This window comes from Drosophila mauritiana, chromosome 3L, assembly GCF_004382145.1.
Source record: "Drosophila mauritiana strain mau12 chromosome 3L, ASM438214v1, whole genome shotgun sequence".
NCBI lineage: Eukaryota > Metazoa > Arthropoda > Insecta > Diptera > Drosophilidae > Drosophila > Drosophila mauritiana.
In genome coordinates, this window is record NC_046669.1 from 1,124,921 (window position 1) to 1,136,447 (window position 11,527).

The following is an 11,527-nucleotide window of genomic DNA, read 5'->3' on the forward strand; positions in this document are numbered from 1 at the left end:
GCGTGGTGTTTTCCGGTTTTCGCGGCGAATTGAGAAATCGGCAGAGCGGCTGCTTAAGAGCGAAAGTAAGTGCGCTCTTTGCTTTCTTTATATTTTGATTTTCAGAGATCTTGCTGGAAAAAAAATTATAAATTTTGATATTTGTATAAGAAATTATAATTCAAATGAAATTGTGTTTCTGTGAGATTACATATTTTATTAATATATAAAATGCACTTGTTTTGTTTTTTTTTTGGTTTTATACATTTAGTACATCATTAATAGTTTTACATAAATAATATAAATTTTACTACTGCACACGTACACCATTTTTATAAAATTGTTTTAGAACCAAAATAATCTTTCTTATTTTCGTTGTCACATCAATTTTTAAAAATAGTTTTTATTATTTGAACATATTAATTTACAATTACAAACTTGTCATATTTATTAAAGTTGGTTTTGATATGTAAAATAAAATTATTTATGTAAAATCCAACCTACCAATAAATCTCAAAAATCTTAACAAATCGGCAAAGCAGCATGTTAAGGTCCCAAAAGAATTGCAGCCTACACCTGCAACTTGAAGAGAATAGCGACAGCAACTTGCAACCGAGCTGAAAGCAGCAACAACAACAGCAACAGCAGTGGCAAGAAAGAGAAACTGACCAATGTCCAGTAAGAAAGTGTTTCAAAATAGTTGCCAACCCTCTTTCTTCTTCTTCTGCATCATCCTTAACCTCCTTGTTGTTGCTTTTGCTGCTTAGGCACAGAAACTATGGCAAAAAAGAGCAGAGAAAAAGTGGCGACAGCTACACACTCACAACTTGGCCACGCCCCTCAAAGTGCCGTAAGAGGGCGCGAGTGCGAGTGGGACAGCAAGCTGCTTGCTCCTACACACACACACACACACACAAGCGAACGAGAAGAAGGGGAGCAGAGCAACAACAAAAAAACGGCAGAAAGACGAGCGAAAACGAACGAAAAGCTTCGGCTGCACTCTCTTCTCTGCTTCCTCTTCCCCATGCTGCCCCGCGAAAACGAAAACTTGGAGGTGGCAACCGAAAAGAGCAAAAAAGAAAAGAGTACGAGGAAAAGCTGAAAGAAAAGGAGGCAAAAAGGCAGCAAGTGCAGCTAGTGACGTCACGCGGTAGGCGGCGCCTATGGAAACGCATTTTTAATAGGAGTTGTTGTTGCTGCTATTGCCGCATCTATAGGCCGTTGTTATTGTTTTTTGCGCAGCCAATAACAACAACTAAAATAAATCCCCCTTTGTTCTGCGTTTGCCTGTGTGTGCGTGTGTCCGTGTGCGCCGTATTTGTGTGTGCTATTTTGTATATTTTGCATATTTTATTCCATTTGCCCTCTCTCTTTTTGACCTTTTTGGCATTCGGGCGCCTCCACGAGCCTCTGCGAGCTTCGTGCTCGACGCCGATTGGCCCGACCACTCGAAATATATCTATATATATATAAATATATACGTGTGTGCGTCTGTGGGGGCCAAATACTTTTATATATAGATATCTGCATATATAAATCGGGGGTGCACACATGGGCTAAAAAACGCGTGGCACTTCGCAAATTATTTTTTGCGGCCTTCGTTTGGCGAATCGGCGGCAAGGTGCTTGGATTCTTCCCACTCTTCGGGAGCTCCCCGTTTTTTCTCGGGGCCTTGACATCTTGAGGGGGAATCCTTTCCTCGAAAATCCTACGCCTTTTCCTCTGATTAATACTGTCACCTGTCACCAGTATGTTCCTATGCTTACTTAGAAAGAAGGAAAGGAAGAATATATTACTAACGAGTCTAATTTATAGGATTGCATATTCTGTGTAGTATCTTAGTAAATGTGTACTATGAAAAAAATTTTTCAAGAATGTTTAAAATAATAATTTTTTTAAAAAATTCTTTTTAATCTTAAGTAACAAGCTCGCAATGGAAACTGAAATAATTTAAGCAGATCAAAAATGGAAGGCGCAGTGGGAACAGTGTGTTGATCAAGAGAAACCTCATTATATTATTGATCAAAATTAGATAGAATTGGTTTTGGAAGACGATTCGATGATGGTTAAATATAAATTCCGAAATTTCGAAGTTTCGCAATAAAAAATGTTGACAAATTTGTGTTTTTAAGAACTAAAAGAAACGCAAAATTCGCGATCTTGTCTTAACTAAACAATTTCTGATGAGTATTTTTAAAAACATAGCTGAGCATACCATACACCTTTACCAGGCTGTTTCTTCTTTCTCGATTTTTTTTCAATTTTTTTTTTGGCAGATAGCGAATTGGAAAAGGGGAAACGCGGCGGCTCTTTCGAGGCGGAAATGAAGGCCCTTTCCGCTTTGACAAGTCCGAAGATGGCGCACAGTTGTTGGAAAAAGAACGCGGAAAACTAACCGGTCCACTGGGAAAGGAAACTAGCGCGCTTCCGTTCTCCAGAAAAGCTGCGATGAGGAAATTCAAAGTGAAATTATCGGAGCAGCGTGAAGAAAGTGTGTGGGCAGTGGCCGGGGCATCGGTGTGGAAACCGCGCTAAAGGACCTTTAAAGGACATCCGCTGGCAAAGCGAAAGAGTTGAAATCTGCAGCCAACCAGCAACCAGTGCTAAAAAAAATACCGTCACACACTTGCAGTCAAAAGAGAAAGCGATGGCCAAAGAAAAGGCGACAGGAAATGGCCAAAGCCACTGAAGGCCGGAGTTCGAAATTCGATTGTCGATACTGTGAATACCCTCAACAAAATGGCTAATCGAAATCCCTTAAAATTAAACAATTAATTCAACAATGAAGACGAGTCTATCAACTCCTTCAAACCTTCTGGAACTGGAGTTATCTTCAACTTCAATTAATTTGAACATGATAAGAATGCATAAAAGTGTTTAATAATTCATTAAACAAAAGCATCCATGATTGATCGATAGACCCTCTGAAAGAGCCCATTGATTCCAAATGAAAGAGGCACCTACCGTAGACCACTGTCAACAGGATCCAGAAAGTGTGAGAAGAAGCTGAAAAAGGATGTGGGAGACGCCGGAAAATGGCTGGAAAGCCTTGCGCCTTTCTGCGGCCATCCATAGAAGTGGACAAAACCCCCTTATTCTTTGCCAGTTTTTCCGAGCCGCTCTTGAACGCTCCTCCAAGGCTCTTCAAGCTGCCACTTAAAACAAGACCAAAACAGGATGAAATTCATACTGGGAAATAGAAGCCTAGAAGAATCGGGACTGAAAGCGAAAAGAAGGAAGAACATCATGAATGTTAAACATTCCATGGATATAGTGGGTGTAAAAAATCACCCGAAGGAAAACAGATTTATTAAACCACATAACACTAGGAAAACTACAAAAGATATATACCTAAAATGTAATGAGGCTTAGCAGCATATTAAAGTGGCATATGGTAACGAATTGCTTAGTTAGTGCTGCAATTCTGCAAGCGGCCCGCCTCTGCCACGCCCCGTGCATCCTTCGACCGCCCCTCAAAAGGATTTCTGCTGGCGGCCACTGCGGCTAAGGCTGCTTAAAGTGTGGATCACGCAAAGCCAACGAGCCACGCAAAAAAGTGGAGTTGGTAAATGAGACTGTCGGGCACCACAAAATTGGCAGAGAGTGGGTGGTGTGGAGGGGTGTGGTCCTGGGCAGGAGCAACCGCCAGCGGAGGGGCAACAAAAGAAGTAGCCACATCAGCAGCACCCACCCTGCGAAAGCCACCCGCCAGAAGCCCTGGAGGTCCTTTCCTCGGCCTCGGTCAATTGGGTAGCCACCCCTGAGCGCCCTGGCTTCTTTTTCAGAAAATTGCGCATACGCGACGTTGCCGCCTTCTCATCCCCGGCGAAAAGGAAAATGCCTGCGTCGCAGGACTTTTCTCTGCCGTTTTATTTCCCGACTTTGGAGTGGAGCCTGCCTGCAAACGTGCACCGGCTAAACAAAAGAGTTTCTAATGATTTTTGCGCCATGTTTGTTGTTGCCCAGCAGTTGTTGTTTCATTTGTTGGTGTTGTTGGTGGTGCCTGGAGAGGACACGGAAATGAAAATCGAAAGAATTGTTGACCAGGCCTCTTCTGGACCGCCTCGTTCTTCCCTTTTTGGCGCTTGCCATGCGAAATGCAAATAAATTCAATCGATAGCCGGTCCAAGTTGCCATTGCCATTGCCACAGCCGGAGTGGCCACCATCGCAACTCCACCTTTGAGCCATCATGCATGCGTCTGCTGCATTGTTTGGCCTACACCCCCTCCTTTTTGGTGGGAGGGGGAATGGAGAAGCAAGTTGCCGCTCGCGAATCCCATTATTTAGAAAAGCAGAAGAGCACCCAGCGAGCCAGGTCCACTCCTAAGCTGCGAAATGAAAATCCTCTTGGAGGTTCGGTTCGAAAAGAGGGGGCTCAACTGGGCGGCGGAAATGGAAAATGGGGCGACAACCAGGGGGACACATGCTCAAGCCCAGAACCAACAGAACGGAGCAGAGCATAACAGCCTCTGCCGCTGCCTATGTCTCTTCCTCCTTCTCGTCTCGAATTTTCCGTGCGATTTGCAAGCGCAAAATTTCCACCAAAAAGCAGAAAGCAAACAGGACAGATCACTGAGGAAAATGTGGAATGAACGCCTAAGCTAAACTCAAAGATTGAAAGATAAATGAATTATTTCTATTATCAGATACAAGATATGTAATAATATATTCTCAAATTGTTCGTTATCAGATACAAGATATGTAATAATATGATATATTCTCAAATTGTTCGTCTTTCCTGTTTGGGATCACCTACTTTGATCTATAGTAATACTCTCCTAAATAGGTTCATGATTATTAAGAGCATTATAGTATAACACCTATAATGTGACACAATATTACAATGCCACATTTTTTTGATTGTGTGGAGCCCGAAAGGAAACACTCGCTCCTTGGCCAGGACTTTGAGCCAGCTTTTTCCCAGCATACTTCGGGAATCGAAAAGAGAGGCGGGCTGGGCGCTCCTCAACCGGAAACGCAATTTCCAGGCCCCCAAAGACAACAAACAGAAATTTGTTTGAGCCAAAGAACATTCGAGGCACTATTCCCGAACGAAAACAGGTAAATGAGAAACAGGGGGTCAGTGGAGTGTGGAGGGGTGAAAGCGGTGCAGGGGGATGACCCCTCCACCTGGATGCACCTGCCTTTTTGGTTTTTCGGTGTTTGATTATGCGTTGGCTTTCCTCATTTGGCCAATGGCCAGTTTATCAACAGCATTCTGTTTACCCAAAGTCCTTGTTTCCAACTGTTTTGCATTTTTCCTTTAATACGCCAGCGCTGCCTTTGTTCTCGCCCAAATTTAAGTGACCCCAACACGGAGCTCGAAAGGTGTGAGGTCACCGCAAATCATCTTAAACGAGCTCTCATTAAAAGCGCATTTGGCAGACCCCTGGCAAAAAGTGGGTGGCTGGAAAGGGGTGTGGCTAAGGACCAGCGGATGCTTTTGGCTAGCCGCAAAACGCCAACAAGTGGCTGGCTTATTGTGGCCCGGTTTTCCCCGCCACATGCAAGTTCCATGGAAGTCATAATCCGTTTGTTCTAACACAAATAAATCTGCTCAGAGCTCATCTTCTACAAAAGTCGAGGGTAAAGTGCGAGAAAAGGTTAAAAAGGGCAACAACTCGACTGCCAAATTCCCATCAATAAAAGTAATTGTTTCCCAAAGTTAACAGACTCCTTAAGAAGACATTTAATTTGGTTTGGAGTTTTCTTATATGTCTTGTATGCAAAAACAACATAATAATGTTTCCAAAACTTTATTTTATTTGTTTTAAAAAAGAAGTAATCCTTCAGAGAATCCCTTGATCGAGGGTATTGCGTGTCACACCCACAAAGTCAGTTCATCTTTCCGCTCCGTTGGCTGTTTTTCCGCAAAAAAAATCGCACTCATGCCAAAAACCCACAGGCACGAGACCCAAAAGGCATCCCAAGCTCGTCAGGCTGTCAACCAGACATTCCGGCTACAAAGCGAAAGAGTGGAGACCCGCAGACTCCGCTATTGTTAAATATATATATATAGAAAAAGATTTCATGTTTTTACTCCACTTACTGCCTCCAGTCCCGCTCCTGCGAAATGTCCTTAGAATGAACTCCTTGCGAAATATATTCACACACACGCTGCCAGACAAAAATGTAGAAATTTGTGTGCGTGAAAATATAAAAACTCGTCGCTGTCGTTTGTCGAGGTTGCAGCTGAGTGGCTCCGCGTTTCCCCCCCTCAGGACACCCAGGACCACCAGGACCTCCAGGACCAAATCTGCGGCACGCGGCACGCCTCTTGGCTGTCAACGTGGCCTCGAGAACAGTGAGAGAAAATGGGGGGTTCTTCATGAAATGAGAAATGAGATAATGTTTTGTTTCCAGAAATTGAAATTCCAGCCTTAATAATATTTACGAACGCAATGGAAACTCGTGTTTAACATTTTTACCATACGACCAAAACCACTTGGTATTTTTCGCAGTGCACAGGACCTCCTTTGGTGTTGGCTTTGGCACTGGCTTTTGGGTCTGGAGAGCCGCAGGAATCCAGTGCTGGCATCTCGCGCTTAAGTGTTATTTGTCTACGCTTACGTGGGGACCCAAAAGGACTCGAAGGGGACTGGGCGAGGGATGTCCTGGGCGTGCTCGGGTAATTGTGCCGCTCATATGTGTGAATTAAATGTGCCGTAAAGGATCCCAATTTTCCGGTCACTTAACCGAAAACCAGCAGAGTGCCGCAAACACAGAAGGACACTTTTTTTGGTGTTTGCGCTGGTTTGTTGTTTTAAGGTCCTTCCTTGGGCAAGGTCCTCGCTCCCCGGATCAGCATCTTTTGGCCATATAATTTACTTATCCGCCGAGCTCACATGACAATTTAATTGCTGACATAATGTCAAACACGGGCAGCAGGACATCCGCTGGCCGGTCAGCCCTTGGGCAAATGTTATCCTTTGCGGTTAACACATTTGCACTTTGGTCCGGCGAAGGCAAACAATGTTTTTAATATAAACAAAGTAAAACAAATTAGCGAAAAAAAGGTCCAAGCACCGAGCACCGGACCGGCTGCCATCGAGAATGTGTGAAGTGGCTTTTATTTTATTACGTTATCCTTGCTTTACCGGACACATTATTATGCGGCCAGCGTAAAAGGGTTACATATATTTATGTGGTACGTAGAAAAGGACATCCCGCCCAGTGTCAATGTGTGGGTCTCCGTTTGCCGTGTTCCCCGGTGGAGTGTGTGTGCTCACAATTGTTTTGACTTAATTTGCATGCCCGTCCAAGGATCATCAGCGCTGGTGTTAAAGGACCTTCGCCCACGTGTGCGGCTAATTACCAGCACACGGAGAGCGAGCCGAAGAGCGACTCCGGGTGCTGGCTTTCGGGCAACGCACATTAATGCCAGGGAAGGAGGGCCGCAAAGGAGGAGCACTGATGTTGCCAGTTAATTAGGAAATTAAATTGACTAAAGTGCTTGAGCGTTTTGCCTGTTTGCCCGATTACCCTGCGACCACCACTCCTTGGAAAATAATTTAGCGCAAATAAGTTTAGCGAGTGCCCGTTGCTCCGGCCGGCATTGCTCCTGATTGATTTACGCATCTCTAACTCCGGGTCTCTGTGTGCGTTTGCAGCGCACATTGCACATACGACGCGTGGGCATCCTGCTGCGTTGCACATACGCCGCGTGGACAGGCGGCACAGTGTTTTCTTGGAGCTGCCTCCTCTTTTTTCGATGGCTCTATGTATTCGGCAGGGGGCCGACTGTTGGCTGCCTACTTTTAGGCGGCCTGCCATTCATTTTCATTTACTCTTCTGCACTCCGTCTCCTGGCTTTTCCTCCTGCTTCGCCTTATCGTTGGGTTTCGGTATATAGAGCGCCAAGCGAACGCACAGAAACGCACCAACTGCCGGCTTTTGGAGGCGGAGCCAACTCGACTGGAGATGAAAACGGAGAAGGAAAGAGGTCCTGGCCGGGTGTGGAGGAGGGAGGGGAGACCGATGGCTGCCAGGCTGCTGCGAGTCCGACTTATAGCGTAAGGATTGCAGCCATTAATTATGATGGACATGCGTTTGCAGGGGAACTGGGAAAGGGATAAAGCGTCTTCTATGGCAAGGATCAATCAAACTGCAGCAGAGTGCAAATAATATTCAGACACTCTTTTTTCAAGGAAATTGTCCGTCAAGCTTCGCTTGCAGGACCCTCCTTATCTGTCCACTATCCCCCCATTTTTTTGTTATCCTGTTTCACCAGTTGACAGACAAAGAGCCCGGCTGTATTTCCATTTGTGAGCCACAAATGCCAACGAAATGTCAAATAGAAAATGTTTTAGCGGAAATTTGATTTTAAAAAGCGTTTTGCCAGCAACTAAATGAGATTATGCGCTGCCCAAAAGTGCAGAGGGCAAAACCAGAGCACACAGGTAGTACAGGACGTACAGGACATACGTCACGGTGCCCGGGGCAAGTGAGGCATTAAAAAATGCAAAATTATATATCAAAGCAGCAAAGGGACAAGACAGGAGGAAGGAGCGCACGAAGACCGCTGCATGTCACATGAAATTATTATATCCCGCCATACATCCACATCCCGTTCGGGACATTGAAAATATTCCAACGTGATCCGGCTGCCAAGTGGCCTCCTTCCAGGACATCCAAGAAGGACATCACAGGACAGGCAGCCAGTCGGGCATTCAGCCAGCCTTGGCTGTCCGACGAGCCATGCAAAATAAAATAGCAACACGAAAAAATGCGAAATTTTGTTAGAAAATTGCAAAAAATTACATACATATTTGGTTTATATGCACCAGCAGAGCGGAGGATAGTGGGGAATTTCCGCTGTCACAAAGGACACGTGAGCTGATGCTAATGCACTGGCCTGCCAATGCCGCGCAGCCTGGCGGATACTTGATTTTTCACCATGAAATATGGAGGAGCTTCGCTGGAGATGCCGGCTGCGCTTAAAGTGCTCCGTATTTGCCCCATTAGATGCGCTTCAATGGGTTAACCAGCAATTAGTGTCCGCCCCAATAAAAACATCTTAATAAATCAGCTCGCAGCTAATGTTGCCAAAGCAATGAGTAGTGGGCAGTGGGCGGGGAGTGACGGGTATGTGTGCCACCCATCCATAATCTGGGCGGACAATACGCGTCCCTCAAGTTCATATTTCAAACGCAGCCCCCATCCCGCTCCCCACTGTCTGCACTTTTCAAGTGTTTTTTTACCCTCCACTTGGAAAATAAAATGATGGGAATGACCAACCCTTGGAACACTTATCGCATTCAACATCATTTGCATGCGGAGTGCTCGCCGCTGTCGGTTGTGAAACAAATAAAATCAAGAAATAAATTAGAGAAATGCAAAAAGAACGAAGAAAATCCGGAAATGTTTGCCCAAAAAACCAGAATCTATACATGGCCAACAAATATGGCCGTAGTTGATTTTTTGCAATCTGCACTTTTCTGGTCCTTTGTGCAGAATGTTGCCACAGACTCGAGGCTGTCCTTTAGCTCCATCACCAGCTTCAGATTCGGTTCCAGCCATGGGGTGGTTGTGCCCCAGCTACAGCTCCAGCTCCAGCTCCAACTCAAGCTCCAGCTCCAACTCCAACTCCATCTCCTGCCACATCCGTCTGACTGGGATCTACAAACTGCAGCCTGTCTGCCCGTCTGGACACGTAGACACGGACGTAGACCCCCGAAAAGCCCCAGACCACTTCGAAAATCCATGTCCATGTCGTCGTCGTCACCTCGCGACGCATTCGTGGCACTCGCGTTTAATCAGCGATGTTTGGAGCAGGACTCCTGAGCACTCCTCGGCGCCCAACTCCAGATTCCGTCGTCATTTATTGTTAGTGGCTGGCCAAAAATGCTTCGCTGTTGTTGTTTAGATTTCTTTGTCCCGGCCATCGCTCCGTTTCAATATTTGCATGTCCCACTCCTCCGGAGAATCGGGAATTATTTCCTGCTGGACTGCTGGGCGGCTGCTCCTGCGGTTCCATCATATATCATGTCCAGGGAAAACACTCCTCCCTCTGTTCGTCGTGGAGCTCCAGCGCCCTTTTTTTATGCATTTTCATTATTTTCAATTTCCATTTCGAGCAGAGCAGTCTCCAATCTATTAAGCGATTTGCCTGCCCTCTGCCAATTTGCATTTAAGCTGCTGCTGCCGGTCGTCTTTAAGGCAGGCCTTCAATTATCCTTCGGACCCCGAGAAGTCTCGTATTTCAATGCTCCAATCCGGCAACAAGTGGCCTCAAAGTGCCTGCCAAGCTGTGAAATCTCGGACTCAGAAGTGCAGTTGCAGTTGCCAAGTTGCCAAGTTGCCAGGAGACGCTGTTGGTTCGCTTATTGCCCAGAACAACAAGAAGGACGAAGGATGCGATGGCATGCGGGATGGCAGAGGGCCCACAATTAACCGGCAGACCAGAGAGATCCTGCTGCTGCTTCCTTGAATGCCCCTGGCATCCATTCCCACTGAGCAGCAGTAGTAGCAGGAGTAGCAGGAGGTGGCCATTTTTCAGACCGGACACTTGAATGAGCTTTCAGAAGCACAGACGTTGTGTGTGTCAAGGTCGTCTGGCTGTGGTGCTGGCCATGTGGTGCTGGGGCTTCCTGCTCCAAGACGGTGCCAAGTGATGAGGACGATAACGTCTCCATTTGTGTGCACGATGCTGGCTGGCTGGCTGTTTGGCTGACTGGCTGACTGGCTCCTTTGTGTCTGTGTGAACGGGGGGACAAATCAGGACCCGGTCCCTCAGACATTCTTGGGGAATACCTTTTGGCAGCTCAGACTTGTCTGCCTCTCTGACAAACTTGGTGTGTGTGTGTGTGTTTGTTCGTCTGTTTGTTTGCCTTCCGTTTGTGTGCTCTAGAAATCTGTGTTTTGTGAAAATTGTTTTTCTTCCGCCCCCCAAAAGGACCTTTGCTGTGTTTAAGATTCTGTGGCTTGGGCATTTTGTAAATAATCTTGTTTCACAGGATTCCCGCTCCTGCTCCTGCATTGCGACTTTCCTGTCGACAGGCGCCAGTGGTCAGGTCCTGCATAATTTATGTGGGAAAGTCTCTCGGCCGGAGTGTTGCTCAAGAATTTCGGCAGGACACCTTTGCGAGGAGTGTGTCTGGGCCTCGGAGTTTCGGGGCGGAACAAAGTCAATTATTGTTATAGGTTTTCGACCAACAAATTAAATGGTTTTGTGGTCGGGCACAAGACCGAGTGCTGTCGAGGCGTTTATTGTCGACGCAAGGTGAAGAAAGTGAATCGAATGACTGCACAAATTAATTCTGGGCAGTCAATTGTGGAGCCCCACTTAATTTGGCAAGTCAAGTGGGCTGCAATTGGACATTCCAGCAACATAAACTTGTCACTTCTGACATCATAGGTAACACTTAGTAAGAAGCATGTTTTTGGGGCGGATTCGATGTAGCAAATATGTTATTTCAAAGTCATTCTTTGTAAAAGAAGTCAAGACATCCTGATACTCTAAGCTTTAAATACTTGGTAATTCATTAGTACACTTAACGGTGATTTATAGAATAATCTTAACTAGCTCTTCTAGCCCTGAGTCATCTA